The 22608-nt window shown below is 47.3% G+C and overlaps 1 protein-coding gene across 2 annotated transcripts in view; it reads right to left on the minus strand.

Annotated features, from left to right (window-relative positions):
• Window positions 1-22608, minus strand: part of GABRG3 (gamma-aminobutyric acid type A receptor subunit gamma3) — a 570535-nt gene that overhangs the window by 443383 nt on the left and 104544 nt on the right. Inside the window, exon 1 of one of the 2 annotated variants that reach the window (XM_050796153.1) lies at window positions 3413-3764. The exons of the other annotated variant lie outside the window; for it this stretch is intronic. The gene's annotated coding sequence lies outside the window, so the exon portion shown is untranslated. Of the gene's footprint in view, window positions 1-3412; window positions 3765-22608 lie in introns of those variants that run through there. 2 annotated transcript variants of the gene reach the window in all.

Raw genomic sequence — 22608 nt, forward strand, 5'->3', positions numbered from 1 at the left:
AATCTTTAAACTCCACAATAAAAGAAGTATCGTTTCATAAAACCGCGAGTGTGTAAGAAAAGTTTACTTAATAGGTGTGACATCAGCAAAAGTGGTGAGGCAGGGACCTCTGAGGTGTTCCTGCTAAGAAATGCTGGAAAACTTGACAAAAGCTGGCAGAATCAACCTTACCAGCATGCTGAAAGACCGTCACGGGGTAATAACCAAGGAATGTGTGCCACTGAAACCGGGCAGGAGAACACTGCAGGACTTCAGCTTGTAGTAGCTCTGCCCCGCGACACAGTACAGCAGCTGTCTGGAATACGGCAGGCCGAGTTTCCACGTGGACATTTCTGGAAACAGCAGAGTGGATCTTACACCCAAGGAATCACGTTTGTTGGTTTCGACCTGACAGGGGTTTCCCTGGAAAGACGTATGCAGGGAACTAACTCACAAAGAAAATGGAAAATCTGAACAGATCTAGAGCAAGCAACGAGGTTGAATCAGTGATCAAAACTTTCCAGCAAAGAAAAGCCCACGATCAGATAGCTTTTCTGGGAATCCTACCAACTATTTAACGAAGAATCAACACCAGTCCTTCTCAAACTCTGGAGAGGAGGAAACTTCTCTTTCTATGAGGTCATCATTACAAAGCCAGGCAAAGACATCGCAAGAAAAGAAAACTACAGAACAATATCCCCTATGAATATATATGCAAAAATCTTTAACACAATGCTAGCAAACTGAATCCAGGAGCATTTAAGGGATTACATGTCATGATCAAGTGGGATTTATCCCAGAAACGCAACAGTCATTCAATATACAAAAGTTAATGCAATACATCACATTAACAGAATGAAGAGGAAAAAAATGATCAATTCAATTGATACCAAAAAAGGAACTCACAAGATACATTATCTGTTGATGAAAAATTAACTCAATAAACTAGAAACAGAACTTCCCCAACATGATAAAAAGTATGTATGAGAAATCTGCAGCTGACATCATACTCAATGACAAGACTGCACCCTTTCTCCCTTAAGAGCAGGAACCAGACAAGTATGCCCTCTTTTGCAACATTTTATAGGAAGTTCCAGCCAGAGCAATCAGGCAAGAAAAATAAGTAAAAGGCATCTAAATTTTAAAGGAAGAAATAAAACTATCTTTGCTTACATATCATATGCCCTCATATGTACAAAATATAAGAACACACCCACAGTTAGAGCTAATAGACAAATTCAGCAGTGTTGCAGGATACAAAATCAACTCATCAAAAATCAGTTGCACCGATTTCATATGCCAGCAATAAAAAGCCTGAAGAGGAAACACACTAGCAATAAGCAAAAGTAGGAAAACTATTTCATTTACAATAGAGTCAAAAATACTTCGCAAATAATTTTAGCCAAAGAAGTACAAGTCTTGTATACTGAAAATTATCAAATGTTGAAACTTTTTTTAAAACACAAATAAATAGAAAGACATCCTAGATTCATTAGTAAAATGCAAATCAAAAACACAATCACATACCACCTCTACAGCCACTAGGATGACCACGAAACTAAAATTAAATAAGTGTTGTAGAGGATGTGGAGGAATCGGAACCCTCATGGGTTGTTGGTGGAACTGTAAAATGCTGCAGCTGCTATAGAAAACACTTTGGCAGTCTCTCAATCAGTTAAACATAGAATTCCCATATGACCCACAATTCCACTCCTAAACGCAGGTGCTGCTCAGCTTACACTGGGGTCACCTACCGATAACCCACCATATGCTGAAAATACTGTAAGCAAAATATGCATTTAACACAACTAACCTACCAAACATCATAGCTTAGTCTAGCCTACCTTAAACATGCTCAGAGCACTTTATTAGCCTATAGTTGGGCAAAATAATCTAACATAAAACCTACTTTATAATAAAGTGTTGAATATCACATGTAATTTATTGAAAGTGAAAAACAGAATGGTTACATGGGTACTCAAAAGTACAGTTTCTACTGAGTGTGTAGTGCTTTCCCTCCATTGTAAAGTCAAAAAATCTTAAGTCAGGGACTACCTGTCTATACACGAAAGAACTGAAAAAACAGGTGTTCAAACAAAAACTTGTACACTGATGTTCACAGCAGTTCTATGTAAAACGGCCAAAAGGTGAAAACAACTAAAACGTCCATCAACAGATGAATGGACACACACAATGTGGCATATCCATACAGTGGAATACTATGAAGCCATGAAAAGGAATGAAGTACTGACACGGGGTACAGCATGGATGATCTTTGAGAATATGATGCTGAGTGAAAGAAGCCAGTCACAAGAGGGAAGCCACATGGCATAGGATTTCATTCACATGCAATATTCAGAACGAACAAATGCAGAGAGGCAGAAAGCAGACGAGTGTTTGCCCTCCTGGCAAGATGTCCTCCCTCCACATGTCCACAGCCTTCTTGCATGATCTGCCACTGTGCCCTACCCTCGGGGGTCTCCAATCCAAGAGCCTCTCTCCCCCTCCCACCCTGAGGCCTGGCAGGGGCTGCTACTACGGTCACACACGGTAGAGTCCTGTGCAAACACATGTCTCGGAACTGCCTTCAACTCTGAGTCTAGTTCCAGGGCTATGGACCCCGGCTGTACCCTAGAGTCACCTGGGGAGGTGACTGAACCATGCTAATGCCAGGCTGCCCTAGAGACTAGACTCAGAATGTGGACAAGAAGCCTCTGGTGTGCTCCCCACAGAGGACACAGCAGCCTGCACCCTCTTCCCAAAGTGTCTATACCATAGGGACTGCAGGCAGCACGTCCACCTCGCTTTTCCCGGTTGCCTGCAGACGGGCTGCCCTCTCCAATCCAAGGGAATCTCGCGCTCTGTGGGTTCCGCAGCTGATTCCCCAACGCGTGGCCACCGTTCCGCCTTCCCTGCGGCTCCTCCTGACCCCAAGGCCCTGCTTCCATTCTTTGCACCCACAAGTCTGGTCCTTCCAGGGTCCTTCCTGCCCTTTGGCCCCCGCTCTTATCTTCCCGAGGATGTGCCTTGCTCCTGGTCATTGCCCAGGCCTTGCGAACCGACATTCTGCTCTCAGACGCCCTGCTCGGGGCTCCAGAGCCCGGCACCAGCCAGCCTGAGACCCCCAGGCTCTCCCGTGTTCATCCGGCTTCGCTGCCCTGGACCCGGCACAGCCCCACTCCCCTCCACCCCAGCCAAGGCTGTGATTCTCCCCGTGCGGCCCCCCGACGGCTCACCCCGTCTGCCCTCAGAGTCCTCCACGGAAAAGTGCAGCCCGGCCGCGTCCGGCACTCACAGGGCTTGGCTCCGGGTCGCCACCCAAATCTCACCCACACCCAAACTGCGAGGGGCCGGGTGGGAGGTTCCTGGATCGTGGCGGCGGTTTCCCCCTCCCCCCACGCCGCTCTCCATAGTGCGTCCTCGGGTTGTTTACCTTCTCCGGGGCTCGTGCTCTCCCGCCACGTGATCGCCTTTTTCCGCCACGACGGAGTTTCCCGAGGCCTCCCAGTCACGCCGTCCGGCCTGCGCGCTGGGAGCCAACGAAACCCCTTTCCCGCGTCGGTTGCCCCGTCTCAGTTCTTCACAGCAGCGTGACGCCCTCACACAGGCCGCGGTCACCCCCAGCCTGCCCGGCACGCGGCCCCCGCCAGAGGAAGGCCCCCAGCCCTGCCTCCCACCAGCGTCTGCCTCTGAAGAGCGCACCCTTTCCTTCTCCTAGGGCTTCCCCCGGCCCTCCAGGCGCAGGAACCAGGAACCCAGCTTTATCCACCACCTCCCACTGCGGCCTCTCCCCCGTCTCCCGTCGGCCCCCGCGCCACCCCGCCCCCAGCGCTCCCAGAACGCACCGCGCCCCGTCTAAGAAACGCACGCCGGCGGCAAGGCTGCCTCTCCGGACCCTCCCACGGCCTCGGCTGCTTCAGGCCTCTCCACACACATGCATGCACACACAACCACGGCACATCACACACACATACACTGCAGCACACCACACAAATATACACCCATGCACACACATATCACCTATACACAGCATATCACACACACATATATACACATGCACACACGTATCACATATACACAGCATATCACACACACATACACAGCATATCACACCCACACTTATATACACATGCACACACAACCATGGCATATCACACACACATACACTGCAGCACACCACACACACATATACACATGCACACACATATCACATATACACAGCATATCACACACACATACACAGCATATCACACCCACACACACATATACACATGCACACACATATCACATATACACAGCATATCTCACACACACATCTATACACATGCACACACATCTCACATATACACAGCATATCATACACACATACACAGCATATCACACACACTTATATACACAGCATATCACACCCACACACACTTATATACACATGCACACACAACCACGGCACATCACACACATACACTGCAGCACACCACACAAATATACACATGCACACACATATCACATATACACAGCATATACATACACACTTATATACACAGCATATCACACCCACACACACTTATATACACATGCACACACAACCATGGCACATCACACATACACTGCAGCACACCACACAAATATACACATGCACACACATCACATATACACAGCATATACATACACACTTATATACACAGCATATCACACCCACACACACTTATATACACATGCACACACAACCATGGCACATCACACACATACACTGCAGCACACCACACGCAGACACATATCACATATACACAGCATATCACACACATATACACAGCATAACACACACACATGCACACACATATCACATACACAGCATATCACACACACACTTATATACACATGCACACACACAACCACGGCACATCACACACACATACACTGCAGCACACCACACACACATATACACATGCACACACATCACATATACACAGCATATCACACCCACACACACTTATATACACATGCACACACATATCACATATACACAGCATATCATACACACACACATATACACAGCATATCACACACACTTATATACACATGCACACACACAACCATGGCACCTCACGCACATGCACACACACACTCCACAGCACACCACAGCACATCACACACACACACCATAGCACACCACACTCACACATGCATACACACCCCACAGCGCACCATGCACACCGCACATTACACACAAACATACACATGCACACACACTCCATAGCACCCCACACACATACACATGCACTCCACGGCACACTGCAATCTCACACACGCACTCACATTCACATACACACACATTCCACAACACGTACACATACACGCATGTATAACCCACACATACACTGACATACACATGCACACACACCACATAATCACACTCATATACACACATCACACATTCATACACACACGTACCTACATATACACACACCACACACTACAGCACACCACAATCACAGGCACAAGTACATGTACACACCACACACATACATGTACACACCCACACACATACTCTCCACAGCACACCACATATGCACACACAGACGCATGCACAGCACAATCTCACGCACTCACACACATGCATACACACGTTCACCCTGACAGGCACACACCTCAGGCCCTCATTTCTTCCTGCTTTACTTTTCCACAAAGACTTTAGCACCATGTGGCATGTTTACATGTCCTTTTTCAAAGTCATCTTGGCCCACACGTTCAAGTGTCAACCCTGTGAGTGCACAGATACTGTTCTGTGAACGGCTCTGCGGCCAGCACCCCCAGGTGGTCTGACACAAGCAGCCTGTCAATAAATGCCCAGTGAGTCACTCGTCCTGCAGAGTTCAGAAGAACACGAACTCTGGACCCCGGAGTGAAGCGTGCAGGCCAGGATTCCACTCAGGCCCTTGCCCCGGCCCCATGGCGCCTCCCGTCCCCAGAGGTCAAGGCTCCCATGCCCTGGCGTGGCACAGACATGCCCGCTGCACCTCACTGAGCAGCAGCCTCGCCCGATGTCAAGTGTAGTTTCAGTCAGCTCAAACTCCCTCACTGCTGAAAACACAGACTGGAAGGGGCCTCCCAGGTCACGTCACCCATCTCTCAGTCACTCGAGCCAAGCACAGGGGCTGGCCCCGTGCAATGTGTTACCATGACAGCTCATGAAGCAATAACCCAAAGATGTGATTTGGGCACTGCGTGTTTTCTTTGGCCTGCAGACACTTTCCGGAAACGGAGGTCCGGCCTCCCCGGAGGGGTTCCTTTCCCTGTCCCTGCCCTTGTCCTGCACCCAGCTATGGACAGAACCACAGACACAGTGGCCCACAGGCACGACCCGAAGGCAAGTGCTTCACCCAGCAGGCCTTGGAGAAGCCAGGACAGCATCTCAGAGACAGCCTCCAGAGCTCAAAACTCTCCCCACCAGAAACTGCTACAAACAAGACATTTTCAATCTGACAGAAATAAATCAAATCCAGACAAACCCGAATGTTTTTTGCATGCTTTACCTAAGAAACAGCAATTCAAATAAACCATTGAAAAAATGAGTGTGGAACTAACCTAAATGTATATGTTATAAAGCTTTTCATACAATAACTTCATTTTTGTTCAATTTCCTTTCCATGTTGACATTAATTACAGTTTGGACAACTTTCCATCGTATAGGTCTTTCCAATTTGAAAAGTGCTGTCATACATAGTGTTCTTTGGATTTTCAATACATGCTGGCAGGGAAGGCAGGGTAGTAACGACAGCCCTCATTTTCAGAGATAAAGCTGGGGTTCCCAGTCTAAGCTCAGTGGCGTGCCCGAGTGACACAGACAGGGACCTGGAACTGCACCTCTCCCACGACCAATGCTGCCTTTGTAAACGCGCAGAACTCTGACCTGCAGAGTCCCCAGCAGGAACAGGCTCCTCACACATGAAGGGAGGATCTTTCTTCCACCGGTGACCCTCCACCTCCTGCTCCTAGGGAATATTTTATGAACTGTTGCCTGGCATGTCGGATCCACAAATACTCATTTATCTGACTCCTTACTCCCTCTACTCCATGTCCTTTACAAAAAAAAAAAAAAAAAAAGTCAAAACTCCAAAAGGTTCAATTTTGTTAAACTGTATGTAGTATTTAATCTTAAAAACCAAGGAAAGTTTAGAAGCTGATAAAACAGGAAGTTCTTACGTTGAGCTCTGCCATGTATAACGCAAATTTGGAGTTGGTTTTAAGTTCTTCAATGCAATGTTTAAAATGTTAGTTACCATAAAGTACACGGGTCACTATTCTGAATCTAAAAGCAGGACATATCCAAACAGCATAGACGATCATTGTAGATTTGCAGATCATCGGAAGGATTTCAATATACCAAAATAATATGCTAGGGAGAAAAAAGCTGAACAATTTTTATAGTATTTTAAAATTAGCATTTTAATATTTTTAAATTAACTGAACCTTGCGGCTACCTCCCTCCAATGCAGGCCTGTGTTGTTTCATTCAATTTCTCCCTGTCATAGGTCATAAACAAAAAAAAGTTTGTGATTGATCACCAGATTATCAATTTTTAAGTTAAAACAAGGGATGTTAGGCAGTGATTGTCAGAGGGAAAGCAGCAACCTTCTATACTGTTGATGGGAGTAATTTGAGACAACGGTTTTCAAAATTTTAAAATGAAATTTTGCAGTAACTATACAAATATAAGTGCATAGACCTTGAAAACAGCAATTGAATTTCTAGGTACACATACCAGAGAAATATTCCTAAAAGTATTTAAGGCTGCCTGTGTAGATTTATTTCCAACTGATTTGCTTGGAGAAGCACTGAAGACACCATCAGTAGCACAGAAATAGCTGGTGTACCAGTGCTGTAGGTTATTTGCATCAATCAAACGGAGGCTGATCTATTATGTCTGTGAAAGGTGATCTATTATGATGCAAAAAAATACAGATAACAAAATTACAGCCTGGAGATGTGACATCCCATGAGGTCAGACCCCCTCCTCCCCAGCACTTCCTCCCGGGTTCTCATACAGATGTCAGAATGACCGTTCACAGCAGCCTTGAAACGAAATCCTTATTTGCCCTCTTACGCAGTGCATGCTGCTCTCATTCAAACACGCACCTGCTGAGTATCAAATAAACCTGAAGTGCTTTTTTTTTTTTTGAGACGGAGTCTCTCTCTGTCACCCAGGCTGGAGTGCAATGGCGCAATCTCGGCTCACTGCAAGCTCCGCCTCCCAGGTTCATGCCATTCTCCTGCCTCAGCCTCCCGAGTAGCTGGGACAACAGGTGCCCGCCACCACGCCCGGCTAATTTTTTTTTTGTATATTTAGTAGAGACGGGGTTTCACTGTGTTAACCAGGATGGTCTCGATCTCCTGACCTCATGATCCGCCCGCCTCAGCCTCCCAAAGTGCTGGGATTACAGGCGTGAGCCACTGCGCCCGGCCACCTGAAGTGCTTCTTGAATAATTCTGCCAAAAGTCACTTCTATGAATTGCTGAGATCAGAGGCCCTTAACCACTGTAAAAGTCCCAGGGCCTGTGGAAGTGGCTCCTAGGGCTGGCACTCACACAGACAATGAAGAAGACGCAGTGTCAGAAGGACAGCCACGTTTTGTGTTGGTCTCATCTGTTTATGGCAGCCCAGGAAGCAGCTCTTCAGAGTGGTACCCTCCTGGAGACGCTGGCCTCGTGGCCTCCGCAGCGATGGAGGTCAGTGGTCAGTTGCTGAATCCAGGTAAAACTAGCGTGGAGTCTGCTCCATGTGGCTGAGGATGGTTTTCCTACACGGTACCCAACTTGCTAATTCTTTGGTCCCCATGACTAAAACAGACATACTTAGTTAACTACTGACTATAATGGTTAAAGACTGATCCGTCTTTCCAGAAGGTTCTCTGACTCTTGTGCCATGCAGCCCCAGGCTAGCCTGAAGTGCCCAGGTTCACATTCACTGTTGTACCACCAGGACCAGTCTTCTCAGTGTTTGCTTATTTGTCTCACTACAAAAGCACCTTGGGCTAAAGACTAAGTCAGTCTCCATCATATCTCAACATTCTGGCTGAGGGTCAGAGCAGAATAACCTCCATTTCCCATTCGGAGGCACCTTGCCAGGTGGAGACACAGACACTAAGAATTTTGTCTTTTCTAAAAAATAAGAAATACGCCTGGAAAACTCAGAAGGAAAAATAAAAAAGAGGTTGTAACCAAAAGTCTAAGAGAGACACAGAACGGCAGGATTTCAGAGGCGCCTGGGATAATCCCAAAAGGCTCAAGGACAAGATGGGTATTTGAGTCTGGAATGAAAGAATCAACATTCCATCAGTTTATTTGAGCAGTTCAGCTGGAGGATGGAGGCTGAGGCAAGACGGGGCCTGGATGAGATGAAACGTGAGCCCACTGGGACTCAGGGTTCTCAGGTGGGGTGAGGCCTGAGGCTGAGTCTCTCCACTGTGCCCCCAGCCCAGACACCAAACCAGGATTCCCTGCACACACTTTTGCTGTGGATGATGTGGTGACAAGTCAGAGGTGGACTGTGGTCATGTAGACAGGGAGAGGGTGGCAGCTTACCTTAACAGCATGTCAACGAGGAGGCTTATTGAATAAACAAAGAAAGAGAAGTGTGGGAAACAATCACTTATTTAAACACTGCTCATGGATATTTAAAACACCCGCGCCCTGCGTACATGGTGAACACACACTGCAGATGGTACCTGGGGCTTTGTGGTACTTTCTGGAAGGAATGATCCATATGTAGATTTTGACATCCTTCATGAGGCCATGGTTTTTTGGCCTTTGTACATAATTCATGCACTTGGAAGTCATGAGAATTAATTGAAAATAGAAAAGTTGGCAGGGCGCGGTGGCTCACGCCTGTAACCCAGCCCTTTGGGAGGCCGAGACAGGCATATCATGAGGTCAGGAGATCGAGACCATCCTGGCTAACATGGTGAAATCCCATCTCTACTAAAAATATAAAAATTAGCCAGGCTTCATGGTGTGGGCCTGTAATCCCAGCTACTCGGGAAGCTGAGGCAGGAGAATCGCTTGAACCCGGGTGGCGGAGGTTGCAGTGAACAGAGATCATGCCACTACACTCCAGCCTTGGTGACAGAACTCAAAAACAAAAAAAATGTCAATAGCTCTTACTTTTCAGGAATCCAAATTTTGCCATTTGTCAGCTCAGAGGACTAAAATTTTGATGCCGCTTCCTTTCTGATGAAAGTCAGGAAAAAAATGGTCTTAGCCTTTATTAATACAGCATTTGTTAATGCTTGTCCACAGGTATCATTTGAGTCATAAAAACTGCCTCTATTTTTCCCTGCCTCATTTGTGTTATGCTAAGAAGCCTAGAGCTTATAAGTTATCATTAAAAACTTGAAAATATATTTTATATAGTTTAGGCTGGTTTGATCTTTATATGATAAAATATAATGATGAAACAAACTGCACTAACCAGACACACAGACAGGCTTTATAAAGCACAAAATAAATGGTTAACGGGGAAAACCTGTAGTCCTGAGAGTTCTGTAGTAGAAGCCAAGATGCAGGGAGTTCGGGGAAGCTCGCCTCTTGTGGCGGAGCAGGCACGAGTGACAGAGAGCAGGTCCCTCAGGGAACAGAGCTCTCACAGGCATCAACATTCCTGCTGCTGTCCTGGCTGGTCTTCACTCACCAAGCCAGGGTCTACTGCGGCTCTCACTGCAGGGGACTTGAAAGGCATCTGTGGTTCCTGGCAGTCATTTCTTATCCTACTGTTTGTAAACTAAATGAATTTGCTTTCTCTATCCTTTCCACATCAATCACGTTCTGCAACTGCGGAACGACTCTGTGGTTTTACTCCACAACATCCTTCTTCAGTTGTGGGGGTGGGACGCACACCCAGTCCTTGCCCAAGTGCCTTCTAATCAGGTTCCATTTAACGCAGGGCACCGCGTGTCATGATTCCTCTCGTAACCTTTCTGATCTGAAACCTTGCCTGCAGAAGTTTTCTTGTCTTATGTTTAAAATTCAGCTATGAATGCTGATGAATGTCATACAAGCGCATGTGTCCCCCGGATAAATGCAAGGTAATGCGTTCGTGGCATTCTGGATTCTTTCTTCTACAATTACACCTGCAGCTTCATTCCCTTTCATGATAAAGCAGGAGAGAGGCTTCATGTGATTGATTGGGTGGTTCTTCAGGTCAGAGGCCAAATGCACTGTGACCTGGTTTTCCACAGGGTTTTGGGGCCTGACACTTGTTGCCCCTGTGACTCAGCAGACAGGACTGCCTCCGTCATCCCAGGGAGGACACAGCCGCAGGCTCAGGGCCGTGTCTGAACACACCTCCCCGAGAAGCGGGCAAGGGAATCTCGACCACAGAGCTTCTCGTGATGACAGCGAACCATTTTATTTGTAATGTGATGTGACTGTGTGCGTTGCTTCACCACTAAACATGCACCAGGATGTGTTGAGATAAACACTCTAACTGAAGCACTCTCTGGGACCCCAAGAGAACTCTCTTGAGGATTAAAATTCAATTCAGTGAAACGTAACCAGTTAATAGTCACTGGAGGGATCTACCACACCTGGAAATATAGCTCCAAGAGCCTTCTTTACTATTGAAAATCGATGTCATACCCATATGCGAAAGGCATGAGCATCTGCAGTATGTCTCCTGGGGAGTGGGGTCAACCACAGCAGCCGGGTTCAGCCACGGGCTCTCAGCCACCGGCTCTGGGAAGCCCGTGTTGTTGGTGTCGCACTGGCATGGGAGGGGACTCAGTCCTGCCTGCCACTCAGCATTTACTCCAGCTCCCTTCCCTCCTGGCCCGTGGAGTAGGTCAGTGATCCGTACTACGTGCTCTGACACCCGTTTGGGGCCAGTCTCCTCTGCTGTACCCACACTTTGATAAGACAGAGCTGTGCTGCCAAGAACCCCTCAATCAATAAACATATTTTTCAATCAATGAATGTGTCTTTATTCAACAATCAATGAGTGAATAATAAATGTCAAATGAATGTTTAATAAAAATACAATAGTTAAGGAAACTACTAATTCTACCAGAAGATGTATTATAATTCATCAGTTTCCCAACCCAAAGCAGTCTGATCTAGTAGGAGAAGCCCTCAACAAAACATGAGAATAAGAAGACCTAGGTTCTATCAGTATGCATCTAGCATCCTTGTAGCCTCCGGGCCCCACCTTTCTAATTTGCAAGCTATCTGTTTGTGGGGGACAGCATCTATACCTGTTAGCTTTTACTGTAACCAACACTCACTGGCTTAAAGCAACAACCATTTATTACTGCTCAGGAGTCTCCAGGTCAACTCGTGGTCCTGCTATGTGCGCCAGGCTTAGCCAACATGGGCTCTACTCACTCAGCTGTGTGCCCTCAGCCACCCGTTAGGGACCATTTCACCTAAGGGGACCTGAGTGGGGTGGCCTGCCTCTTCTCCACGAGGTCTCTATCCCCCTCCCCACCGCCACCCCACCAGCAGGCTAGCTTGCCTGGTTTCCATGGTGGTTAGGGTTCCAAGCAAGTCACTGGGAACCACAAGGCCTTTTGCCTCCCAGGTTTGGTGAGGGCTAACTAGTACCAGCTTCTCTTGTTGGAAGCAAGTCCCAAGGCCAGAAAGAGACTTGCTTCTGGATGGGAGAAACTGGAAAATCACACTATAAAAGAATGTGGACACACACAGGGCCGTAACTGTGACCACTGCGTATAAGCAAAATCTCTTATAGTGTCTTATCACTCGTTCTCCAGTGTGTGTTCCTGGACTGTTTCTTTTTTAAAACTTTTTTATTTCATTTCATTTTATTTTTAGAGACAGGGTCTCGCTATGTTGCCCAGGCTGGTCTCAAACTCCTAGTCTCAAGTGATCCTTCCACCTTGGTCTCCTGAACAGTTGGGAATACATGTGCAAGCCATCATGCCCAGCTTAATCAGAAAGACTATAAATCATGTTTTGTTTTCTGGTTTTTGGGTTTTTTAGAGATGAACTCTTGTTCTGTCACCCAGGCTGGAGGGGCTCCCTGCACACTTGAACTCCTGGGCTTAAGTGGTCCTGCCACCTCAGTCTCCCAAGTAGTTGGGATTACAGGCACGTACCACCATATTCAGCTAATTTATGTTAATTTATGTATTTACTTATTAGAGGCAGGTTCTTGCTATGTTGTTCAGGCTGGCCTTGAACTCTTGGGCTCAAGTGGTCCTCCTGTCTCAGCTTCCCCAGTAGCTGGGACTATAGGTGCGTGCCACCATGCCTGACTTTCTAGACTATTTCTGTAGCAAGATGGCCCCTTGCTACAGAAGTGGTTCGGGGAGCCTGAGGCAGCCTTAGAGGGGCGTCTACTCTAGGAAGATGATTTTCTTCCAAATGAACTTGGCTTCTTGGGGATACTGGCAGGACCAGCAGGCATTTCACCTGATCCCTAGAGATGATGCTCAGCCTGAAGCCAGCCCTCAAAAGCTCCCCCTCTGCATACTGAGTGAGCTGGGAGTGATGTTGGGAGGGTACCTTTCTTCCAGGAAGACAGTCAAAAGAAAAGCAAACCTGAGACAGTGAGGGTCGATTTTTATTTAATTCTCCGCTAACTCATCCTTAGCCATTAGAGGTCTTAATGACGCTATGTCCGGGGTTCACGTGATCCAGTTTTCAGAGCTGTTTGTTGGAGACTGTATGTTCAATTTACTTTGCTTTATAGCAAAGTGATGGCAATGTTATCATTTTTCTAAATTCTGCCCATGAATAGAAGGCCCCGAGGCTGGGTCTCACTGCTGAGAAACGTCAAGCTTCCTGCCAGACTCCCTCAAGGGTTCTTGAAACGGTTCCACTTCCATTTGGCCCTTTATCCAAGCTGCTTGATAGATTGTTAGCCCTCGCCAAGACTTACATCAATCCTGCCGTGAAATCTCACCCGCTCCCAACACACACACTCCACACGGCATCTTCTAAATTCACTCTACTCGTGGCTTCGGTATCAAAATCACAATGATCTTCTGTTTCTGCAAACACGTGTGCTTCCCTGCCCTGTTGTCCTTTAAATCCTATTATACTTAATTTTTTAAAGTATTCTGACTTCCAAAAGTTCCTCAATATGGTATAAAAACAAAATTATTTGCCTTTCTCTGGCACTATCTTGTTGCTTCTCTACTCTTTACATATGCAGGCTCCTTTAGCAACTCCTGGCTCTCTGATTAGGGATATTCATGAAGCCTCCCTGAGCACCGTACATGTCTCCCGAGGTGCCGCAGCCTTGCTCACACCCAGCCACGCCTGCAGTCCAAAACAAGTCATCAGCTGGGCCATGTTCTTTCTGCAGGGTCTGGGGGAAACAGTTCTGTGCCTTCTCTCAGCTTCTGGCATTGCCAGCAATCCTTGCACTTCTTGGCCCACAGATGCATCACTCCAGTCTCTGCCCCCATGGACATGAGTCCTTCTACCCTGGATGTTTTTCTCTATCTCTTCTCTTCTTATAAGAGGAGTTAAAATGGATTAAGGCCTCACCCTACTAGTCCTATGTGACCTCATCTCAAGTAAGTGCATCTGCAATGACCCTATTTCCAAATAAGGTCACATTCTGAGGTTCCAGGAGGGATATGCATGGCAGGGGGGCAGCCTCCAACCCAACACTGACCACTCTACTGGCCAGCCAATGTTTACTGAGCCCTTAATATGGTCCTCATGCAAAAGACACTTCAAGCATGGTCTCCTTTCATCCTGAAAACAAAGGAGTCAAGAAGACACTCTTATTATCCCCTCTTTACAGACAAGGAGCCCCTGGGTGGTGACCAGTGAGAGCTGGCGTTACATCTACAGAGAGGCGCTTCCCTCTCATAGCCTCGGTGCCCTGTGTCTGGCGTATGTTTCCATTTCTCTACTGCACTTTCATCTGACATCTACAGGCTTCCTGACATGCTGTGGTTAAGGCATGTTTTTCCTTTCCCAAAAACAAATTTTTCCATAGCATATAGAAGAGCTAAAAACTTGGTTTTTCAAAGTTAGCAGTAAGTGATTGGCCGGGAGCAGTGGCTCACGCCTGTAATCCCAGCACTTTGGGAGGCCAAGGCAGGCGGATCAGGAGGTCAGGAGATCAAGACTATCCTGGCTAACACGGTGAAAACCCGTCTCTACTAAATATACAAAAAAAATAGCTGGGGGTGGTGGCGGGCGCCTGTGGTCCCAGCTACTCGGGAGGCTGAGGCAGGAGAATGGCGTGAACCTGGGAGGCGGAGCTTGCAGTGAGCCGAGATCGTGCCACTGCACTCCGGCCTGGGGGACAGAGCAAGACTCCGTCTAAAAAAAAAAAAAAAAGAAGTAAGTGATCAAAACCCCAAATAATAAAGTAAAACAAGGTGTATTAGGGTCGCCCAAAGAAATGGAACCAAAAGGACGTCGATAAAGAGATTTATTGGAAGGAACTGGCTCACACAGTTATAAAGCTGGCATCCGACCGACAGTGTCGTTAGGAGGAGGTCAGCCTTTCACTTTTCCATCCGGCCTTTCAACAGATCAAATGAAGTCCACTCACACTGGGGAAGCCTCGTCTACTGACTCCAATGTTAATCTCATACAAAAACACCCTCACGAACACCTCTGGAATAACATTTGACCAACTATCCGGCACTCCATGGCCCAGTGAAGCTGACACATAACACTGGCCATCACGCAAGAAAAGCCCGGTCTGTGTGCCCAGCATCACGGGGGGTGCCAGGGAAAGAGAAACACGGCACGTGTTCCAGAACCTGAAGCCACTTCCCCGGAACCGCTGGCGGGGAGGCTGCGGCGTGGCTGGGGCGCACAGCACCTCCCCTGATATTTGCTGGGATGTGATGCTCAGAACTGCCCTCCACAGTGGCCCAATCTTAGTGCTAACTTTTCAGCCCTCGTAGGACTCAGCCTTAAATACTGTTTAGGACAAGAGAGAAAAAAGTCCTTCTATTCATTTCCAGAGTAATCCGCAGCTGAATACGAGGAGAGAGATCAGCGGAGCGTTACAAAACCTGGCAAATCACTTGCCATCTCAAAAAATGGTTGCTTTCATCTTTACCCAATTTTCTCAGAACATTCTGGAAATCGACAGAGTGATGGGGAAGAAGGCTCGCACGGGGTCTGGGGAAGATGTTCCCTTTCCTGCTGGCTGCCTTTTACCCACAAAGATCAGCACAGAAAGCAATCAATTAAGCCATAAGGGGCATTTGCAAATTAGTCTCCATTTGTCTTGGCATTTCTAAAGATAATGCACCCCAGAATAGAACAGAACAGAGAAAAAAAAATAGAGAATAAGAGTCCAGCTGCTCTGGAAAATGCAGCTGGCTGGAAGGATCCTAGCAAGCCGGTGTGTGGTTCACAAACCCCGGGTGCGTGAGGACCTGGTAACCCTAATTGTCATCTGAGGAAAGTCTGTATGAAACAGAGACAGGCAAGCACGGCTGGAACTGCTCTGCTCATGAAACATAACCACAAACGCGCTGCAACACAGTGATCCCCAGAGAGGCCAGGCATGCAGGGTGCTCCCTAAAAACTCTCTCCTCCACGAACATCCAGCCACTATCTTGCCAAGACTGCCCATGGCTTGGCCTCACTGTGTGGTCTGTTCTGGAAAACTGCAGAGGAAGACCAACAGGTCAAGCGTGAAACTTTGGCAGCATTACAGAATCCAAACTCAAAGGCTATTGAGGGATCATCAGAGGGTAGCCTTGGGTTGGGGCAGGTCACCTGAATGCTCAGAAACCAACGTCTTCACTTTTCCTAAGGAAGATAGATTAGCTTCCTGTGGCTGCCATGGCAAAATACCACAAACGTGGTGGGTAAAAGCAACACAATGTTTTTCTCTCACAGCTCTGGACACCAGAAGTCCTAAATCAAAGTGCTGGCGGGGCCACGCTCCCTCCTGAGCTCTGGGGCAGAATCCTTCCTCATTCTTCCAGCTTCTGACGGCCACTGGCGTCCACTGACTTGTGGCCGCGTCACTCCGTGCCCTGCCTCATCTTCTCTTCTGTCCACCTCCCTCTACCTCCCTCCTAAGCACACTCATCATTGGATTAGGGCCCACCTGGAAATTCCAGGATGATCTTGAGACAGTTGGCTCACCAGGCACGGTGGCTCACGCCTGTAATCTCAACACTTTGGGAGGCTGAGGCGGGTGGATCATGAGGTCAGGAGATGGAGATCATCCTGGCCAATACGGTGAAAACCCATCTGTACTAAAAATACAAAAAAATTAGCTGGGCATGGTGGCGGGCGCCTAAAGTCCCAGCTACTCGGGAGGCTGAGGCAGGAGAATAGCTTGAACCCAGGAGGCGGAGGTTGCAGTGAGCCAAGATCACACCGTTGCACTCCAGCCTGGGCAACAGAGCGAGACTCCATCTCAAAAAAAAAAAAAAAAGACAGTTGGCGCAATCTCATCAGCAAAGGCTCTTTTATCAATGTGTCAGCTGCTGCAGCTTAGGGACTTGGCATGGATGTTTTGGGGGACATCACTTTCCACCTGCCAAAGGACAGGGAGAAGGTCTAGACCTGTCATTCTGTCAACTAGTGAGAACAAAGTGCTTGGTGCCAGGGCTCTTGCTGAAACCACTGATGACAGAAAAGAATGCATCAGTCTACAAGATGAACACTCAGCGCCAAACACCTGCAAGCTCAAGACTGTGAGGAAGCCCCCAAAATGACTCTGCAACCCTCAGTACAGGGACTCACAGAAACTCACGTGCTGCGCGAACACTAGCAGCACTTCCGTTCCATGACTCTCATTGTGGAAAGGACCAGCACATGGTAGAACACACATATAGCATGTGGATGACAGTTCCTTAAATCAGGACCTTTACACTGGGTTCCCCCTGGACTGGAATCCTTCACACTCCTCATGATCTGACAGAGGACTTGTCCTTCAAGCACAGATATCACCCCCACCAGGGAGCCACCCTGATACCTCCGTAGAAAATCCACCTCTTCCTCAGCAAAATGACTTATGCACCCTCTGAAGTGCAAAACTCATATTGCCTTGTGACATGGATTTTTTTAAATGGTCTAAATGATATGACTTTGAACATCTCCTCTAGCTTGCTTTCTGGGTTTTGGATTGACTCTTTCAGGATGAATTAATCAGAGGGCAGAATGAATTTCTTATACAAACAATATGGAAAGAGTTCTCTGCCGACTGCAAAAAACCTTCAGCTCTAGGGTTTGCCTTCACTTTTACACTAGATTGAGGATAAATTTTATAACTTATTCATTGCACAGTCCAGCACTGAGCTCCCACAATGTGGTAAGCACCATCCCTGATGCCAGGATGCCAAAATAAACCAAGATTTCATTTCCCTTCCTCAAGAAACCACAGCGTAAACCAATGTAAAGCCTCCACACATAACCATTTGCAAATAAAATGTCTTTTGTTTAAAAAGCTTCAGTATGCCTTAAAATTAGCATAAACCTATTCCACTAAATACCATGAGATGTTTTGCTCAATAAAAGAGGGAAGACTTTCAGTTAAATAATCTTCACCTAATCTCAAGAATTATTAATAGTCAGTTATATTAGTCTAAACAGATGAGAAAAAAAATCGCCAATAGCTAAGTGAAATTCTAAAAAATTGTTTTTGAAAATCGTGTTCACATTTTGCTTGAAGTGGATTGGCTTTTATTCATATATTAGTATCAATAAAAATGTCCTTCAACCTCACCTTCGAATGTAAGCTGTTAGGTCTGACCACAACTATTACTTAAAACTGATGAAGATGAGTACACATTCTCGTCATTCAAACACAGTGGCTCCTCCAGGAACTTTGAAATAAAGCCTCCGTGTCATGTCCAAACTCTTTAAAAACCAACCCCAACATTTCCTTTCTCCTTCTATTCGCTTTCCACCTGTGCCATCCATTCACTCCCTACACACACACTCCTGATGTGTTACGCTAAATCCTACATTTGAACACCCACTACACCAGTTAGTGTCAGACACTAATGGATCTGAACTTCAATTTTATTATTTGTGAGGTGAGGATAACAATAGTTGCTTCAATCTTGTAAAAAAAAAAAAAAAAAAAAAGGCCGGGCGCGGTGGCTCACATCTGTAATCCCAGCACTTTGGGAGGCCGAGACGGGCAGATCACGAGGTCAGGGGATCAAGGCCATCCTGGCTAACGCAGGGAAACCCCGTCTCTACTCAAAATACAAAAAATTATCCGGGCGTGGTGGTGGGCACCTGTAACCCCAGCTACTTGGGAGGCTGAGGTAGGAGAATGGCGTGAACCCGGGAGACGGAGCTTGCAGTGAGCTGAGATCCGGCCACTGCACTCCAGCCTGGGCGGCAGAGCGAGACTCTGTCTCAATTTAAAAAAAAAAAAAAAAAAAAAGTAAATGCTGTGGAATATATTCGCACACAGTAGGTTCTTGATAAAGGTTCCAGGATGGGCTGAAATTAGAGCCACCTCCTGGTACTCAAGCCCTTGGGCAGTCCCATCCTCTGAGCAAGGGACAAGAGTCCAAGCTTGGCTTGCAGAGGGCCCAGCCACGCCGAGCTTGGATTCTTGTCCCTTGCACTGAGCGTGGGCAGCGTGTGAGACATGCTTCTAGCCAGCAGCACAGCAGGAAGTGGCCACAGGCCACTCCTGTGATTGTGACTGTGACATCCACCTTGCTGGAACACTCTCTCTCTTGCTGGCTCTGAGGAAACACGGCCTTGTTAGAAAAGCCCACGTGGTCATCTCTGGCCAACAGTCAGTAGGAAACTGATATGGTTTGGCTCTGTGTCCTCACCCAGATCTCTCCTGAATTGTACTTCCATAATTCCCCCGTGTCATGGGAGGGACCCAGTGGCAGATAACTGAACCATGGGGGCGGCTTCCTCAATACTGTTCTCCTGGTAGTGGATTAAGTCTCAAGAGATCTGATGGTTTTATTAGGGCTTCCCCTTTTGTGTCCTCCTCATTCTCTCTGCCTGCTGCCATCCACGTAAGGTGGGACTGGCTCCTCCTTGCCTTCCACCATGATTGTGAGGCTTCCCCAGCCACGTGGAACTGTAAGTCCAATTAAACTACTTTCTTTTGTAAATTGCCCCGGCTTTATCAGCAACATGAAAATGAACTAATACAGAAACCAAGGCCATCTGTTGATGTGAGGAAATGCATGTGAACAACCACCACGAGGGCTTAGCAGTGGTCCTTCCTCGGTTGAGCCTTCAGATGGAAATCCAGCCAGGGCTGAGAGCCTGATCTCCACCTTGCAGAGGGCCCAGCCAAGCCAAGCCTGGACTCCTGTCCCTTGGAATATATGAGTTAATCCATGTGTGTTATCTTAGCCACTGAGTTTGTGGTGACATTTTTTTTTTTTTTTGGAGACGGAGTCTCGCTCTGTCGCCCAGGCTGGAGTGCAGTGGCCGGATCTCAGCTCACTGCAAGCTCCGCCTCCCAGGTTTACGCCATTCTCCTGCCTCAGCCTCCCGAGTAGCTGGGACTACAGGCGCCCGCCACCTCGCCCGGCTAGTTTTTTGTATTTTTTAGTAGAGACGGGGTTTCACTGTGTTAGCCTGAGGTGACATTATTAAATAGCAATAGCTAACCCGTTCACAAGGTGAGCTCAGTCAAACATGGATTTGTGCAAAAGCAGAAATAAACAGTAGAACAAAAGGGAATCCAGGAATGTGCATCTGAAGCTACATGATAGGAGGCAGAATTATAAAGGACGTCAAGCTACAAAAGCCTGTTGAGAAGTCCCAGTCGAAGCTGGTGGCAGCACTTCATTAATGACCAGGTGAAGATGTCATCTTTAAGCCAAGCTTCTTATTTCATCTGCCTTGGACACAGCCACTGTGAAGCAGAAGCAAATGGCACATGGGGTGGCACCCCCAAGGCATGCTGCTGACACACGTCACGGAGGACCAGGGATAAGAAAGACCCTGCAGAAGTACAGCCGGCACCAGGGGTCCCCTCCTCTTCCAGGCAGACAAGCTGCAGGACATCTGCCAGGCGGGATCTCATGAGGCTGCATTCCTGAAGGCTGTGGGATCCCTTCTATTCCCTTTCCAGAAGGGAGTTTTTGGGGAGGATTCTGCCTCTGCTTCCCTATAACGATTTGGATGGGGGTACTGGGAGCCCTCAATCCCTGGACATATCAAGTCACCCCACACTCAACAGACTGCTCAGGTATCCCGGACCCTAAACTGGATGCAGCACTGGATAGGAACTTGTTTTTGTTTGTTTGTTGTTTGTTTGTTGCTAGTTTGGTAGTAAATGTACTTGGCCTCCATTTGGAAAACAGGGTCAGCCTGACTATCTGCTGGCCAGAGTGGTGGGCTGTGGCGGGGATGGCCAGCCATATCCCAGAATTCCACCTTTTCCTCTCCACAGGGAACCACTGCCCCCGGGAATTAACTTTCTGGGCTGCCTTGCAGTTGAGTGAGTCCACAGGCAGACAGAAGTGTGGCACTTCTGAGCCTGGCCCCCAGTGCCTCTGGCAAACACCTCTTCCTCCTTGTGGTAGGTGGCATGGAAACAACCACTGGGTGCCTTGGGAGCCAGGGACTAAGGAAGGCAAAGTCCTTGTCAGCCTTCTCCTCACACCAGCTTGAAGACACGTTGCCCCGACCTGTTCCTTCCCCAGTAAGTCACTTGCACAAGAAACGGACTGGTGTCGTTTGAGTCATTGCACCCTCTGGAGTCTATTTGTCACAACAATTCGCTTACCCTAACTAAAATGAATCCTACAGGCTGATACGAAGTGAGCTGAAATGTCCCGAGAGAGGTGGTATCTGAAGCTATTTTGAGTGTACTGTAGAATCCAGGACTAAGATGAATACCTGGGTGGTTAGGAATGAAGGAAAAAGGAAATGAAGGAATGAAGAAAAGGAAACGAAGGAATGAAGAAAAAGAGAGTGTTCATAGACAAGGAGGTAGGATGCTGAAGACAGAGTTGATCTACCTCACAATGTTACCGAGTGGACTGGGGGCACAGAGAGAAATCCCATTCGTAATATGAAAAGAAAAATAATGTATTTCTTTGCAGGCTTGAGTTTTGAGACCATGAGAAGACTCACATGGAGAGCATGCAGCCTTCAGGACCCTCGGGAGCAGGAGGAAGCTGTCAATACGAAAGCATGATTGGAGGTGGGGTACTGTGAAAGGCTCTTGCCTTTAAGGGCGGGATGAGAAAATCAGGGCTGTAGGAACTGCAATCGCTAACTAATCGGGTGAGCTCTTTGTGTTGCTTTGCTTACAGCATAAATACTGTCCTGATTTAGTAGAAAATGACCTGATCTATCGTCCAGACCCTAACCCTGGCCAATGGGTGGAGAAGATTCTGAGGTTTCCTTTGTGTGAATGGTACAGCCTGAGAGGAGCTGTGGAGACTGTTCTTTTCTTATCCCCACCACTGTGAAACAGGAAAGTAATCAACTAATCAAGTAATAACTGCTCCCCAGAAAAGCTGTCTTAGTACACTTGAACACAATGTTCGAGCTTAAGATACACTTTAAGAAGGTGATACCTTAACAACCCAAATTCAGAGTGAATATCCATATCTGGCTGCAAACATTACAATTTTGACATCTCTAGAAAGTAGGTCTTCAGCATATCTCCAGTTGATATTGCTTTGTTGCTCAGGGAGAAAACCCGTCTCACTGTACTACAGCCAGAGA

This window comes from Macaca thibetana, chromosome 7, assembly GCF_024542745.1.
Source record: "Macaca thibetana thibetana isolate TM-01 chromosome 7, ASM2454274v1, whole genome shotgun sequence".
Lineage (NCBI taxonomy): Eukaryota > Metazoa > Chordata > Mammalia > Primates > Cercopithecidae > Macaca > Macaca thibetana.